This window comes from Lissotriton helveticus, chromosome 9 (assembly GCF_964261635.1).
Source record: "Lissotriton helveticus chromosome 9, aLisHel1.1, whole genome shotgun sequence".
Lineage (NCBI taxonomy): Eukaryota > Metazoa > Chordata > Amphibia > Caudata > Salamandridae > Lissotriton > Lissotriton helveticus.
In genome coordinates this window covers 53,892,046-53,909,677 of record NC_136070.1, presented here as the reverse complement: position 1 = coordinate 53,909,677, position 17,632 = coordinate 53,892,046, and positions in this window count along the sequence as shown.

Below are 17,632 nucleotides of genomic sequence, written 5' to 3'. Positions count from 1 at the left end.
AAATTATGGTGGGGGACCAAGTGAAACGCATCCTACTGCCCCGAGTCTTACCCCTCACCTAACCCCACAGATGATACCTGACCGGACATTAGGAAGAGTACTAGATGAAAGAGAGCAAGAGGCCCTAGCTAGACAAAGAACAGAAATAATTCAGAAATTCTCCCAGTTAAATGCCAGTCCTGAGGCTTTGACTATTCCGGTAACAATCGGACCAGTGGTTCCATTGTATGGGAATAATCAAGGAAGTTCAAACCCTCCAGTCATGAACCCAATGATGGCCCCGCCGAGGCAGGAGCCCCTACTGATAGACGATCAGTCCAGTGAGTGCGAGTCCGAAGTTGTATTTTTGGACCTGCCAAACAAACAGACAGGGAAGGGAGTGCAGAAGAGGCATAATCCTTTTAATGCGAAAGAAATTAAATTAGAATCAACGTCAGGTACTAGGAGTGTTTCTTTGGTAACCCCGGAAGAAATTGAAAATTGGAGTCGTGAATTAGAAAAACAGACTCCGCAAACGAAACCTTTAGACCTCTACAAACTGAGGGTAGAAATAGAGGAATTAATGGCAGGAAATGTGGGATTAGACAGATTAAATACCTACTCTGAAGAAGAATTGCTGTTTATGTGTAAAAGCCTTACCCGAAGTACCAGAGTGCTCCACGAAAAGCTGACAGACACGGCAGCTAGCATGGGGATAGATATTTCCAGATCCAAGCCCTTGCAAAAGCCTTACAGAGCTGAATTCTCGGACAAAGATATAGAGAACTTGAATGTGTCAGGGAAGAAGTTGCAGATTAAAGAATTGATAGCAATTTTGCAAAAATGGGGAGACGTGGAGAAATGGAAAAGCAGGTGGGCACGAAAGAAAGATGAGGCTCGATCCAGACAAACGACCCCTGAGTTCCCTTTGAGAGAAGTAGACAAGCCCGAAACATTATGCCCCATGCGTGAAGTACCAGGTGGGAGGTATGTGCACGTTCCATGGTCCAGACAGGATATTGTGTCCTTTACTAACGATTTCCCGAAACTGCGCGAAAAGCCAGTGGACTGGTACCGGCAGGTGGAAAGGTTCGTAAAGGTGCAAAAATGCTTGTGGAAAGACCTGGATGGATTTTTCGACATTGTGGTCCCGGTAGATCTATGGACCGAGTGTAAAATAGCCATAGGCTGGCCTAGTGAGGAGTACCCGAGGGACTCTAACACAGGGGAGCCGTCGATTGAAGTGATGAAAAAATACGAACAAGTAATGCTGCATTTGAAAAATAAGGTGCCCGCAAAGGAAACTGATTTGACCAGGATAGATAGAACAACACAGGAAAGAGACGAGACAGTGCACTCCTATTATGAAAGGCTGTTGCAGGTGTTTAAAACATACAGTGGTATAGATAACATCGAGATGAAGGATATGACGCATTTCATTTACAGGTTTGTAAACGGTTTAAGACCCGAAATTTGTCAGTGGATAAAAGATAACAAAATTTGTTGGCACTCCAAAAAGATAGACGAGGTCCTGCGGTACGCGAAGTACTGCGAGGACGAGATGGCAGAAAAGAAAAAGGCCCTCAAGGAAAAGGTCATGTGGGCTCAAGTGAAGCTCGCAGAACAGCAGGAAAAGCAGTTGAGTAATATGGCCAAAAACACTCAGAACCAAGGTCCTGGGGGTGAGGGAGGAGGCAAGCCCTGGCCCAAAATGAGCAGGGAAGAGGCTATGAAGAAATTTCCCTGTCACCAGTGCGGAGAAATTGGACACTGGCGTAACGAGTGTCCTTATTTGCCTGACGATAACCCCAAAACACCTGATTTAACTCCACAGACGCAGAAAGAAAGACCAAGAAAGACTCAACCACAGGTAAAAACGGTTCAGGTGCCCCGAGCTCCAAAGCAAGTACCTAGGGGAAAAGTGACAGAGGGTGATGAGATAGAAGTCTGGGAAAGTAGTGAGAACAGAAATGCAGCAACTTCGCAGTATCTGTTGAACGATACCTTCCTTTGTGATGACCAGTACTGACGGGGCCTGAGAGGGGAGGACGAGGAGTGCGTACTTGGCGCCTCCTTGCCGGTAGACCAGTCCGGACCATACATTGAAGGAAAGGTTGACGGAAATGATGTCACTTTTCTGTTGGACACTGGTGCTACCCGTTCTACTGTAAGAACAGTGGACGTTCCAAACCTACCCCTCTCGGGAGAAGCCATCCAAGTAGTGGGTGTATCTAATCAACTGATTAGTACTCCTGTTACCGAGCCCATGGAGATCTCAATTGGAAACTTCAAGGAAATGCATAGATTTGTCGTTTGCGACACCAGTCCAGTGAACTTACTGGGACGTGATTTGCTGTGCAAAATGAACTGTACCATCTTTTGCACACCAAAGGGTGTTGAAATTCAGACCCCAGATGAAGACGGTATTTATAAATTAATGTTAATTAGACCTGACTCAGAAATTAAACGAATGACCATGCAGGATTTGCCAAAAGAACTCCAAGAAGCAGTGAAGCCAGAAGTATGGGACTTTACTGGGAAAGATGTAGGGTTAATGAAAAACGTGGACCCCATACAGATAGCAATCAAGGACAATGCAGTATACCCCAATACTAAACCCTACAGAATGAATGCAGAAGTGAGAGCAGGTGTTACCCTGGAAATACAGAAATTGCTAGAAGGAAACATCATACAGGAAGTAATGGGTAGCCCATGTAACTCACCGATTATGGGCATCAAGAAGCCTAGTGGCAAGTACAGAGTAGTGCAGGATCTACGAAAGGTCAACAAGATAGTAGTCCCCTGCTGCCCTATTGTCCCGAACCCAGCAGTGATTCTGTATCAGATTCCCTGGGATGCTGAGTGGTTCACTGTGATAGACCTATGTCATGCATTCTTTTCCATTCCCTTGCATCCAGATAGCAAATTTCTTTTCTCATTTGCCTTCAATGGTCACGTGTATGTCTGGAACAGGGTCCCTCAAGGGTACACAGAGAGCCCCTCTATCTTTAATCAGATCTTGAAAAAATGTTTGGAAACTTTGGTCTTACCTGGAAACTCTGTCCTAGTGCAATACATAGACGACCTCTTGGTGGCGTCTAAAAGTCATAGGGATTGTGTGATTGACACCATTGCCCTACTGAATCACCTGAGTGAGAAGGGACATAAAGTGGCCCCTGACAAATTACAGTTCTGTACAAAATCAGTGAAATATCTGGGGCACCAGATAGAGGAAGGTAACGTCAGAAAGGGTGAGAATAATTCAAAAGATGCAGTTACCCCGTACTCAGAAAGAGATCAGAATGTTCCTGGGAGTGATAGGATACTGCAGGCAGTGGATTCTGGGATTTGCAGTCTTAGCTAGGCCTTTGATAAAAATGACCAAGAGAGGAACACCAGATGTTGTAGAGTGGAATGATGAAAGCTTAACAGCCTTCACAAAATTGCGAGATTGTCTGTGTACATCCCCTGCGTTAGGAATGCCAGACTATACCAAAGAATTTGCCCTATTCTGTGACACTCGCGATAATTGCGCGTTGTCAGTCCTGACACAAGATCATGGTACAACCAGAAGGCCTGTGGCATATTTCTCTGCCACCCTGGATCCAGTGGCTGCTGGATTACCGGGATGTCTGAAAGCGGTAGCTGCTACCTGCGCAAGTTTAGAGCAGAGTGAGTCCATTGTCATGGGACATCCTGTAACTGTGTATGTTCCACATGGAGTGGTAATTTTACTGACCAGAACAAAGACTCAGTATCTCACCCCTAGTCGGCTGACTAAATACGAGAGGATTCTTGTGGGTGCTGCAAATGTAAATATTGTTAGGTGCAGTATTCTGAACCCTGCCACGTTACTCCCCGACCCAACGGATATGGAAGGTGGGGTGGATGATGAGCATGATTGCATTGATTTAACAGAATTCAATACCAAGCCACGTCCAGACATTAAAGAAACTCCATTGCCTGTGCATGACAAGGAATTATTTGTAGATGGCTCATGTCTAAGACATGAATTAGGAGGCCTGAGTGCTGCCTATGCGGTAGTCTCCTTAACCAAAATTGAAGAAGCAGGTTATCTATTTGATATAAAGTCTGCACAAGTAGCCGAATTGATTGCTATGATAAAAGCTTGCAAAATTGGGAAAAACCTACGCATAACAGTGTATACTGACAGTCAGTACTGTTATGGGGTTGTGCATGACTTTGGCCAATTATGGATACAGAGGGAGTTCCTGACTTCATCAGGTACCCCTATTCGAAATGGAAAAGTTGTTCAAGACCTTTTAGAGGCAATCCAGTTACCAAAGGAACTGGCAGTGGTAAAGTGTGTCGCTCATAAGAAGGACATGGACACTGTATCACTGGGAAATGATTTTGCTGATCGAGTGGCCCAATGGTGCGCCAGAGATCGGTATATCGTAAATTCAAAACGAGGGGGGCCAGGAACCAGCTGCCAACTTCAGGTGTTTGAAGAAGTGCCTACATGGGATGAAGTGAAGGAGTGGCAGCAGGCGGCACCTTGGCAAGAGAGAGAGAAGTGGAAGGAAGATGGGTGTAGACCAAGACGTGTGGATGGTGTCATCTTAGGCCCAACTGGTATGCCTGTGTTACCTAGACACTTACTTAGCACAATGGCGAGATTGATACATGAAGGATCACACATTGGTAGGGACGCCATGATTCTAGTGTTCCAACAGACTTGGTACAGTAAAAAGTTCAGGAAAGTAGCAGAATCCCTCTGCCAGAGGTGCCTGCCATGTCAAAGGATGAACGCAGGGAAGAAAACTGTGGTGGAACTGGGAAAAATTGGGAGGTCAGGGGGTCCTTTTGTGAGAATACAGGTTGATTTCATCACCATGCCCCGTTGTGAAGGGAAGCGATATGTCCTTGTCATGGTCTGTTTATTTTCCAAGTGGGTGGAAGCTTTCCCTACTCCCCAAAATGACGCAATGACAGTAGCTAAGTGTTTACTGAAGGAACTGATACCTAGGTTCGGGGTTCCAGTCACTATTGAATCAGATAGAGGCCGACATTTTCAGAATGAGGTGATCGACGAACTCTGTAAGGCCTTTGGAATATCACAAAAGCTTCACTGTACCTACCGTCCAGAGGCTTCTGGAATAGTGGAACAAGTAAATGGAACTATCAAAAACAGACTAGCAAAACTGTGTGATGCAACTAAAATGACCTGGGTGAAGGCCCTGCCCCTGGTCCTGATGGGACTCAGAAGTGTTCCTGACCGCAAGACAGGCCTAAGTCCCCATGAAATCATTATGGGAAGAGTGATGAGACAAGCATGGGTACCGGGAAGCAAACTGTTGAGTATTACTGATGATTTGGTGCTTGAATACTGCAAGAGATTGGGTGACCAAGTGCGTTCTATCTCTCGCCAGATCGGAGAAGGCGCCATCCTCAATCCAACGACTCCTCTCCACAAACTGGTTCCCGGAGACTGGGTAAAAATAAAGAAGCATACTCGGAAGAGCTGCCTGGAGCCAAGGTGGGGAGAGAAGCGTCAGGTGATCCTGGTAACAACCACAGCAGTAAAGTGTGCAGGGGTTCCACATTGGATACACGCCAGCCACACCCAGAAGGTACTACCAGACGGAGAGCCTGAAGAAGAAGGGCGTCCAGCAGGGGACTCTGCAGGAGCCAGACCAGAAGTAGCTGGCGACGTACAGCCCAGTACCAGTCGAGTTGCCGAATCAGCAGATGTTGGCCCAAGAATAGTTGATAACGAACTACCAGGAGCCCGGCCTGCTGAAGGGGTCCAAGAAGCTGAGCCAGAAGTAGCTGAAGACGAGCTGCCGAGCATATGGCCAGAGGAGTGGATTCCATTGATTGATCTCACTGAAGACCCCATTCGAACAAGTGAGCGACTTTGGGAAGGTAGAGAGTGGAATAGAGAGGAAAAGGAAGGCACAGGCGAAGAACCTCAGGATCTTGAGATTCACATCAAAACTGAGGAAGGAGAAGGTCAGACAGGGACAGAGCAAGTGATTAATACAGAACAAGTGAAGGATACCGAGCAAGTGATTAATACAGAACAAGTGAAGGATACAGAGCAAGTGATTGATACTCCTCCACTGACTCCTGATGTCGGGAAGGGACAGACTAGACATAGTGTAATAGTTCGAGCAGAAGAAAGTCCAGAGATCGAAGTGCTTGAACAGGATCAGATAGGATTAGAAGAACGTGTTCAGGAAACAGAAACAGAGACATTTGAAAATAAAACGCAAAACTGTCCTGAACAAGGCCAGATTAATAACCAGGCAGAAGAAATAGATGCTAGCCCTGGAAACAGTCAGATAGAAGAGGGAGAAACTGAAGCAGAATTGCCACAAACTAATGAAAACAAGAGGGCAAGAAAAGAAAACGAAGTCCAAGTACCAACTAAAAGACTTAAGAAAAGAAAGCACATTGAGCCTGGATACATAAAGAAATTGAGACTGAGAATAAAAACAGTAGAAGAAAAACGTGCAGAAGAAAGGAGAAGTGCTCGCATAGCAGAACAACTCAAAGATACTTCCAAGAGAAGGAGTGATCGAATGAAAAAACAAAATAAAAAGTACAAGTCACCTGAATGGACACTTGTGTTGGAAGAATTTGAAGATCTTGATCTAACTGACGAAAGCGACGGAGAACCCGTCCCTGAGTACTCTGCCGAAGAAGAAGACGAGCCGCCGTGAATTTGCACAAAGTAAGCTACTGGTGTAAAGACACAAAGAGGGGTCGAGAAACTTCTTCTGAGCCAAAATGTCTGATTCAAACGTGAATGGTAGACCTAGTTGCAGTCGTTGCAAAACATGCTGCAAGGTATGTGTATGTAGTATAGTTATACTGATAATACTCTGGATAGGACTAACAGTTTTCATTCCTTTTGCGGTGAGCAAAAATACTAATATTGTCCCTACTGAAATTGTAAATACTGACAGTGAGGAGCTGACAACACAGAGTGTAGCAAGACATGAGAGAGCACTGAGACAAACAAAACAAGACTTAGAAGCATCAGATGAGGGAGAACTACATTATCATGGAATTAAGAATAGGACGCATTTAAACGTTTTCGCAAACTTGTTAATACACTATGTAGAGACTATGGAAATTGAAGATTGCTATGTCTGCATGAAGCTACCTACCTCTGTAGCTGAAGGCGTGACATACCATCACCTGCCCTTGACCTATGGAATTTCCTGTAGCATTTTAGCTAGTTTATTTTACAAAAGAGGACCGTTACAGTACTATTACTCTAACAATGACGTGATCTTTTCTGAACTCCCTATACGTGGGAACTTGAATCCTGTACATACCAAAAGTGACGTTACTCGCTATATGGGCGAATACTTCCTGACTATAGGTAATATAGACATAGGTGACGCACACAGAGATAACTTGACCTGTTCTTTGCGTGAGCAGGAAAAGATGTTCCTGAACATGGCAGAAAAAAGGAGAATACAAATAAAAAGAAAGGCAGATGACGAAACACAGAAAAGGCAAAAATGGGCTGAGAACATGGAAGGCACCTCAAATGGTGGAGCGGGTCCTGCTCTGTTGCTGGATTTTGAAAAGAAAGGCAAGCTATGTCTTCACCGCGAGAAGACTAGCTATTATAATAACATTTTCATTGGTTCCAGTGAATGCGAACATAATTACAAGGTAATTGGAGGTTGGGGTTTCAAAAATGGGTCAGAGCCTGTGTTTCCTGGAATTTATTATATTTGTGGGGACAAGGCTTATTTCAAATTGCCGGATCACTGGTATGGAAGCTGCTACTTTGGCATTGTCTTCCCGAAAATATACCATGTGAACAAAGTTGCTGGAAGCAGTGAAAATACTAATGGCTTAGTGCGTAGTAAAAGAGAAAGCATAGGTGAAATAATGGGTAGTATTTTCAGTGCACTGATACCTGGAGTGGGAGTGGTTCTGAACACTCATAGAATTTGCAAATTGTCCACCATAGTGGATGTGTTGTCTACTGACACAGCTCATGGATTTCTGCTGGTCAATACCGAAATGGTTGCGATCAGATCAATGGTTTTGCAGAACAGACTTGCTCTTGACACCTTATTAGCAAAAGAGGGCGGAGTCTGCCGGATGTTGAAGGCGCAACATTGTTGCACTTATATTCCGGACAAAAGTGTGCAGCTCAAAAGATATGTGAAAAACATTACTAATTTGGGAAGGGAACTCAAACAACTCGAGGTTGACAGTGCCTGGAAGAGACTGGTAGATGGTCTCTCAAATGTAGGTCATTGGTTTGCTAGCTTAGGTAAAAGCTTATTGTTTAAGATACTGATGCCAATTGGAATTATAGGTCTTATCCTATTTTTCATATTTGCCTGTTGCAAATGTCGCAAACACACTGGAAAGTATCAAGTGAATGCGAGAGGAGTGAAACGAAGTGTCGATGAACTAGAATTAGAGGAAATGAATAATCAGATATACAAAAGGGTGAAGAATTCTCACCCTACCAAAAATGAGAGAGAAAAGCTGGATAGCTTGCTGGAAGAGATAGAGATGTATAAGGTGTGACAAAGTTGGCATCTGGTTCCATATATTTTGTGATGATAGTAAATATCATCAAGGAGGGGATTGATGAAGCAAAGCTTCGCATTTGCGACTTGCTATTGTCATGAACCTCGTCCATGTATAACCAAGTAATAAATTGTTCGTCTTACTAACGTTTATTTTATGTTTAAATGAGGTTTCCCGAAGCTTGCTTATGTGTTTTACTAAAATAATTAATTCAAGTCTTTAAAAATGGCCGCTGCTTTGAAATAGTGTCTGCGCATGCGTCAGTCACACTCACGTGTCCTGACGTGTTTGCAGGTTTGGAGGGAAATAGTTGCGCATGCGTAATACATAGCTTTGCCAATAACGTGGTACTGCTCGTGCCATTGCTCGTGTACTTGTTTTATGTAGCTAACATTTAGACTGCCTAAGGATATTTCTTAGTGATAAGTTGAAAGTACAAACCCTGTGAGGTGTTTTCATAACGTTATTTCTATGTATTAATTTGTTCTCGCTTACTTTTCATGTACCGCGGGGAATGGGGGTCTGACTGAACGGAAAGCCATCTTGGAGGGTACTTGTGCGCAGACTCGCCGAAAGCCATCTCGGCATTGACTCGCTGCCAAGGAAGGTTGATGCCAGAAGCCATCCTGGGAAGCAGCACCTTAGCCTCGCAGCATCTCGATATTGTTCTATTATGTTGCAAAAATGTATTCATTGCCTGTATTCTGCGCAGTTTCTCATGGGAACCCCAATCTTGCTAGGCGGTACCCTGAGATGTAAATAAGGCCTCCAAATAGTGTGTTCTGATTGGTGTGTTACCCAAATCCTATCTTAGGACCAATCCAAATTGAGGGATTCTGACACTTTGCAACATTGGGGGGTGGTACACCGTCCCCAAACAGTATATCTACCCTGGGTTCACCTAGGGAAATTGTCCGACTTGTCTGATTTAGCTGACCTGTCACTGACCCATCGTACTCAATAGGTGACTGAAGATACAGAGCGCTGCGGAGCACTCTGTCCGAAATTGACCATAGACTAAGGTTTTACTAAACCTTAAAGTGCTGGCGAAGCACTTTGCTGGGAGTTCGCTGACCCAATCGGGGTCTTGATCGATAGCTGCAGAGAGGGTGGAGCGCAGGCGTTGCTTCCAAACTGCGGGTGCGGTCCTGTCCTGAGCGGTCCTGTCCTGAGGGTTTGCTGTCCTGTCCTGAGGTCCTGTCCTGATTCCTAATCTGAGGGTATCCTGTCCTTTCCTGGGTGTCCATTCTGCACCTGCTGTCCATTGAAGGGTATCCTTCCTTGAGGGTTTCCTGTCCTTAACTGACCCGTGGCCAGGGTTTGGTTTTCACACCAGTCTAGGTAAATATTGCTCTGAAATCTTTAAACTTGCACCTTTCTATTTTTCGGTCTTTGCTTTAATAAAGACACACCTTTGCACATGTTGATTTTTCCATGCTTTGCCGCAACTATTGAATCATAAAGTCATTTGCATTATTTTCATAACGTGTTCTTATGTTACCCTACCTTTTAGAAATCATATTTTGCATTGCAGTTTGTCATTTCCTGATATGGTCTAGAACGGCCTTACTTAAACTATCCAAAGCACTTTTCCCCTGAATGCATAGCGTTTCCTGTTTCATTTCACATTAGCATTCCCATGGTTACCCTGACTTTATTTCTCTATAGTTATGTACTTGTCGTTATCTTGATTATTGATTGCCTTATTCTTGTAAATTTCCTGCTAGAAGAAAACGAACTTTAGATAAAGATTTTAAAACTTCCAGTTGTCCGTGGTCATTTACAACAGTATTGAATGTCATTTTGGGTTGGTATTTTGCTGCCTTTCCTTTACAGCTAGCTCCCTGATCCGTTGTGGTCATAGGTACCCGTGTTGGTGGATGGTAAGTCGGGTACACTGAGTAATAACAGTAGGGAATTCACACAAATTGGTAGCAGCCCGTGAAGTCGCCCTGTCAATGTATATTGTGAATTTAAAGTATATGGGCCCGAAGCCGGAAACGGCGAAATTATTGGCTGGGTGACCTCGCGCGCTCTATCAGTTTTTCTGGCTAGCAGAGGATGGTTAGGGACTAGTTGAAGGTTAGGCAGGATTAGTTAGGCTAGCTAAGTCGGTAGCTGCTAGTATATTAATGCTGCTATAAGAGCGGTCATCCCGAGAGACCTGATCAATCTCTTGTGAATACGCATGAATAATCTCTTGTAAAAACAATTCATGAACTGTTTTATCATTATTGTTCTTGTTCTTATATTGTTATATGTACTAATCCATGCGTTTGTAAACCGTATCGTTCATTGTTGTCCGAACTCCCCGGGGAATTGAAAAGGCAAGTGGTGAATAGAATCCATTGCCTTGAGGTCGCAGGCTTAAGGAAAGTTAGGTGCAGGTTAGGATAACCGGGAAGCACTAACTAGGGTTTTTCTGAATACATGTGTGAATAAATGTCAGTAACGAGGTTCATTGGCAAAATTCCCATAGTGGCGTAACCTAGTAAGGGTCACATCGGAAGAGTAGCAGGTTCCTCGGAGCTTGGGTGAAAGCAGAGGGGTCCGCTGGGAAACCTTAGACTCAGATATATCCCGGAGAAGTGGATGAGTTTAGGGGAATAACAGGTTCACCGATGCTAGAGTGAAGGGTAGGCGGAAGAGATTTACCCGCAGCGTGTGAAAAGTAAATGGAAGTAGTTTACTTGCAGCAAAAGAAATCTTTCCTATCTAGACACTTGAGCACTGTGGCGAATGTGTATTCGTTGTAAAATAACCAAGCACTAGCACTTTAGAAAGAAAGAAAGTTTCCGTTACCTTGTGAAGGGAGGGAGTCAGCCGCGAAGCGTCTCTGACGTCACTCCGTGCCGCGCTGGGATTGGTAGAAGCAGCGGGCGGGTAGCGGGACTGGAATTGTAAAGGAGGGGTGAAGCGCCAAAGCGTGAGGACAGTCTCACAAAGGGGCCGCGCACCCATTGGCCGAAATTATTTGAACGCGTGCACCCCATTGGTCGCACGGAATTGTAAGACGCATTCTGATTGGAGGTAACTGTGTAAACAGAGTTAAGCGTAGAAATCGTATGTGGCACTCGTATTGTCCGGAGACTAGACCTGATCCAAGAAGCCAAGGGTTTGAAAGGGATCAGTGGAAAGCCAATAGATACGATATTATGTACGGGACTAAGAGAAAGATGTCCCTTGTAAATAGGGTAAAGAATTTTTTCAAAACGGACAAACCGATTAAATCTAGAGAGGGCGTTATTGTCCCGCCACCGAATACTCCCGCCTCGTTCATGATGTTTGATCGAGGGTACAATACCTGTGTGTGGTTGGAAAATTGGGTAAGGTACATAAAAGATGACGGAATATTGGCCTTTCCGTTAGACGGTACCTTCAATGGTAGGATTTTATTTAATTTGAGAACCAGAATGAATGAATTGCATCCCAGACCGAGACTAACGCAGTATGAGGCATTAGAGGAATGGGAGATTGAGGCTTTCGAAAGAGAGAAACCCCGAATGGACAAAGGTCTGACCAAGTGGTACCCAAGGCTGAAACAAGAGACCAGGGATAAAAAGATGAAACAGTGGAGACAGAGCATGATTGTTGAGGGTCTGTTTCCCATGATGCCAGCATGTACCCCTTCAGGGGAAGAGAAAAAGACAACACCTTCTGGCCCCTTCAGCAAGTTGTTGTAATGACTTGCGTTTGTAATGGTTTGCGATGTAACAATGCGGTCGTTGCAACAACTGCATTGTAATGGAATTCACTGTAACGCATTCGTTGTAAACGATGTCTCCCATGCAAGGAGAGTTAGAGCAGGTTAGAGTCTAGAAAGGGTTATTTTGGGATCAAAATGACAGGCCCGATAGCGGAAGGTTTTTCCCCTTATGAGTGCCAGAACACGGCATCTGTTGACTTATCAGACCACCAGTATGAAATGAAACATCAACTCCTTTCAGTGGGGTGGGAGGGTGTTTCTGTGGGGTTTTATCCGTGAGGTCACCGAAAATAACTGGTGTCACAAAAAAGCCAACATTGCAAGACAAAATGAAACCTTATGACTGCAGTTGCAGGAAAACAGCTCTTTGGAAAGCGTCATCCAATGAAGTCATCCACAGTGTTTGAAAATCGGTGAGGCAAGCGCTACACCAAATCACCAGTAATTACAGGAATTATTTCTAACCTTTGTAGCAACTCAACCTACTATTGGCAGGGCGACATAACTGCAGCAGCAATCACTAAAGACGGTGCACTAGTATATAGAAGACAAATTGGCCAAGACCTACAGCTGTAATAGTTAAAATATGTACCAGTAAAGCGAGCAGGCAGAAACGTACTTTACCCTGAAATGAGTACCTAAAAGCAAGGTAGTTTACGTCGTGTGCTACATGAAACGCGAAGAAATTGAGCCTTTCTTCAACTCTACATGGCACTAGATTCCTATAAATAGATCACACTCTCCTCCCAGTCCTTTGTGTATTTAAATCATAATGTGCATTAATAATAGAGTGCAGAACAATGAATCTACATTTGAATTAATATGTGTATACTGACATGAAGCTATTATAATGTAAATGAATTTATTAAGACAAGTTAAAGTGTGTTTTTCTGGCTTAGCTAACTAGCCCTCAGTTAGGACTCAACACCACCTTTTCCAAAATGGTGGCCATATCATAATTTTCGTTTTCTGTTAATATTTCTGCCTGAATACGTGCAGCCAGGTGTGGATTTGTTTATTTCTGAATGTCACCATTCTCCATGAGCCTGCTAGCAGATAGAATTATTTTTCAACCTTTCCCAAGGACTTTCCACTTGCATGCAATATTGCATTCTTTCACAATGCTTCACTCTTGTTTATGTAACTAGTTTGTCCTGACATCTCTGGATGGCATTAGGTCAGAAAGGCCTAACCAACATTCACCTAGTGGGTTAGTGCTTAGGCCACAGTGCCATGTGGCATTTTATTATCTAAAATTATAATTTGTTTGTGAAATGATCCCACCCATGGTGAATTTGCAGAATTTGTGCTTTTCTGTGCAAGGAAACTGTTTATAAATCCTTGAATTTGGGGTGAGCCAGAGGACGTTTCCTGACCCCTAGGGATGCTGCCCAATTTCTTTTTAAATTTTGCTGCTCATTTGAGACCTGGCAAATTTCAGATTTTACCTATTATTCTTTATTGTTCCATTTACTGAGAGCCTTTATGGGGATGAATTTATACATTTAAGTGAGACTACTGGGGCATTTGCATTTTGCTATTTCTACATTGTATCTTTGAATTTTTGTAATAGACCTTCATGGTTTTAATAGATCCCACTCCAGAACTCAGGGGCATATTACCAAGGGTGGCGATAGGCAATTATCGCCGGTTTAGCAACCGTTTTCGGCCGCTAAGCGGTGATAATACTATCGCTCTATTAGCAAGTTGTCGCTAACTGATGTTAGCGACAGCTTTTAGGCGATAGCGAGCGGTTTGGGGCCCGCTTTGCATGTCAGCGATATTGATCGCTAATGACATGCAAAGTGGGCGTACCCAACCTTGTTAGCGACTGAAAGCAGTCGCTAACGTCGCTATCGCCTATTAGCAAGGCAGGGGTAGCGATGGAAATATTCCCGCTATCGACAAAAATTAACGCCTGCTCAGACCAGTTCTTAGCCCTGTTATCCAATGGGAGGTGGATAACATGGCTAAGAGCATTTCGTCGCTAATGCATGAATATCGCTGTATTCTCAGCGATATTCACGCATTTCGCCACTATCGCTGGATATTTTAGCACAATGGAGTAAAATGCTGCTAATAGCATGTTTTCTCCGCTAACACATCCAGCGATAGGCAGCAATAAAAAAATCGTCGCTAAGCCTATTTAGCGATAATTATCGCTACCTGTTGGTAATATGCCCCTCAGTTTTTAGTCAGTCCTTTTCATATTGACTATATTTTGAAATGCTGTTTGAACCTTTTTTCGGTAACACATTGCCTCATGATTTGAGGTTAGCACCGTCCTCGGTCCACCCAACTTTTGGACATGCTATTGAATTATAGATTTTCTAGGGGCACAACACGCTCACAGCCTGATCATTACTTTTATTTTGAAAGTAAAGGTTTTTATACTCATCCTCATGATTAATTTGTTCAATGTGAAAAATGAGCAATAGACTTTTCAGCAAACTTTACAGCCCTTTTTTATACTAAATTGTACTCTATTGTATTGTAATTGCATTTATATAGCGCTTACTATCCCTGACGAGGCATCAAAGCGCTATTTCGGTGAGTAGCACGCTACTCTGGAACCTATAATGCCCAATTACAGGTGGCCTGTAATTTACTGATTCGTCTGAAAATGAGAAGTACTGTCCAAACCAGGAGTTGCAAGATATGCAAAAATCGTGGCAACACCATGGCTCTTGGGTTTCTCATCCAGACATTTCACCAGTTGAAACCAAATAAAGTATGTATAAAATATGTAGGAGCACCCAGCCTAGAAATGAGGAATAACACAGTGGAAATAATGCAAAAATACTGAATCCCATATATTATTCCCCTTTCTTTTTTCTGGAATATTCCTCCTGAGAAGGAATACCGACATGAATTGTTGCTCATGTTAGTTTTGGGCAGTGTCTAAGGGTACGATAGGACCTCAGAACACAAGGACACTTTTTTTCTAATGCCAGGCTTTCAGGTGCCACACTAGAGCATTATGGGACTTGCAGTCTTAGTTCAGGTCCATTGAACTCATTGAAGGAACAATGATCTTTAAATGACCAGCCAAGGGTTGGAAACAATGCATCCTTGTGGCATGATGCTATGGTTACCCTATCAGCGATGCACTTATTGCAAATGGACGTTTAAGTATACACTTCAAAAGTGGGCTGTCCTCTCCATGCAAGTCAAACTATTAAAGTGAATGGTGTGGCATGTACTTCGTTTGTTTGTGAATTAACACTCAGCACTTGTAAGGCGTACTATTTGAGAAGCACAGGGCTGTTAGTATTAAAAAACTTTGAGGTAGGAAAAGTACACGATTTCTGTGCTTTAAACTCTTTAAAGACATCCAAGCATGGAGATCTCGGTGCCTTATATTTAAGGCTCCCTGTTTCCTGTTTTTACGGATTTTTACATATAAATACAGACAGAAAACAATGTGTTTTCTGTCTGCATTTATTTTTAAAAGTGGATAAATACAGAAAATTGTGCTTCTTTTAAGGGACTCTTCGAGCTGTCGTTCATGAATTGTAGCCTAACAGCTAAGCAGATGAACAGCATGGGAAATTAAAAAACAGGATGAAATTTCTTTAAATAATGGCATATGTCAACATTCATTTGTGGTATAATGCTAATATTTAGTGGATATATTAGTACACAATATTTGTCAGCTTAAATACCTAAATAACGACAGACATCAAATTATCAGTGCGTGTCCTATCAGTTAAATAAATATGGAAATGTACAGTTTTACAACTTCATTTATAGACAAAACACAAAATAAACATGGATAAATACAGATAAATGGCCAAAACATAAATATGGATAAATACAGACGAAAATGTTAAAAAAATAAATACCATATATTGTAAGTGCCTGGAGGTGAAGCGCCTGGTGAAATGCTGGTTCATCTATCCATGCAGCTTACGGCAGGGTGACTTCACTCAACCTTCAGGAACCTCAAGGTGCCGTGAATGTTACCCTGACAACAGTCTCACACAGAACACAAGCTTCTGGAGATGCATTTTTGCTGCACCAGTTCATGGACTATTTCTATTGTCCACAGGCTCCCTATAAAATGGCAGATTTGGCGATGAGCCCACAACTCCTTGCAAAATGACAGATCAACCGTGTGCTCACAACCCCACATGTAGTGATGGCCTACTGCAGGTGGGACTGGCTTGAACATTTCTGTCAAGACTAAGGGGCACATTACGATCGCGGACGGACTTGCGTCCGTCCGCGAGCCCTGAGTAGGAGGGAATGTCCGCATGTGCTGCGGCGTTCCCTCCTGTGCAATTAGGATGTGACCGCCACCCTGGCGGTCACATCCTCTATTTTTACCATTGCGGCGGGTGCGGCTTCAAGCTGCACCCGCCGCAATGTTAAAAACGCATGCATTGCATTTACATGCAGAAAGCGGCAGGCACCGCGCGGTGCCTGTCGCTTTCTGCATGTAAATGCAGGGGGGTACCATAGGTACCCGCCATGTGCACCCCCCACCTCCCTTCACCCAGGGGGCCCGCAACGGGCCCCCGAAGTGAAGATCCGTATGCTTTTCCACGGCGGAGAACCCGCCGCGGAAAAGCATGTCTGGGAAGCCATCCTAATATGTCTGGCGGTGTCTGAGAGACACCAGCACCATATTAGAGCTTTTCCGCTGCGGTTGTAAGCCGACCGCGGCGGAAAAGCGGCGGACTGAAACCAAGACCCACCAGTCATCCTAATGTGGCGGTGGGTCTTTGGTGAGTCCGCAGCGGATTTCCCGGAGGATGCGGGAAATCCACGATCCTAATCAACCCCTAATTTTGGTTTCCAGCCAAGCACTGTTACTTAGACAAGTGGCTACTCTGACTTCCTGTGATTGGCTATAAACGCAGGAATGGTGGCCTGCAAGGGACAACAGACCTTCATCCCTGTGTTTGCATTCCCTAAGGGGGAAGCATTTTTTTTTAAACAGCCCTCATCCCTCAGAGGGACAGATTCTGCTCTTAAAAAAGTTATCGGGATAGCATGCCACAGCCTTCTGCACCAATGTCTGCTTCGTCGAGGCTGCCCGACACTAGTCCCAAACCTTTCCCTTTATGAATCGGATACCACCCACCTTGGGTGCTGAAATCTGATCAATAATTTGTGGTCACAAACACTAATACGTCATTGCGGCTTGCAATTACACCCCCTCCTAATTGCGATTCAGGATGAGACGCAAACCCCTATTTGCAAGCCGGAAAGGCATTTAATAATGAATACAAAATGTAGCGATTTTGCAAAAGTAGTATTTGCAAATGTAGTGATTTTGCAAAAGTAATAATTTTGCAAATGTAGTGATTTTGCAAATCGCAGGGCGTGCAACCTCACAAAGGCTCAGTACATCAGACCCCATGTTCTTTCAGGGCTGGCTCATGGCCCGCACGCGGCAGAGAGAGA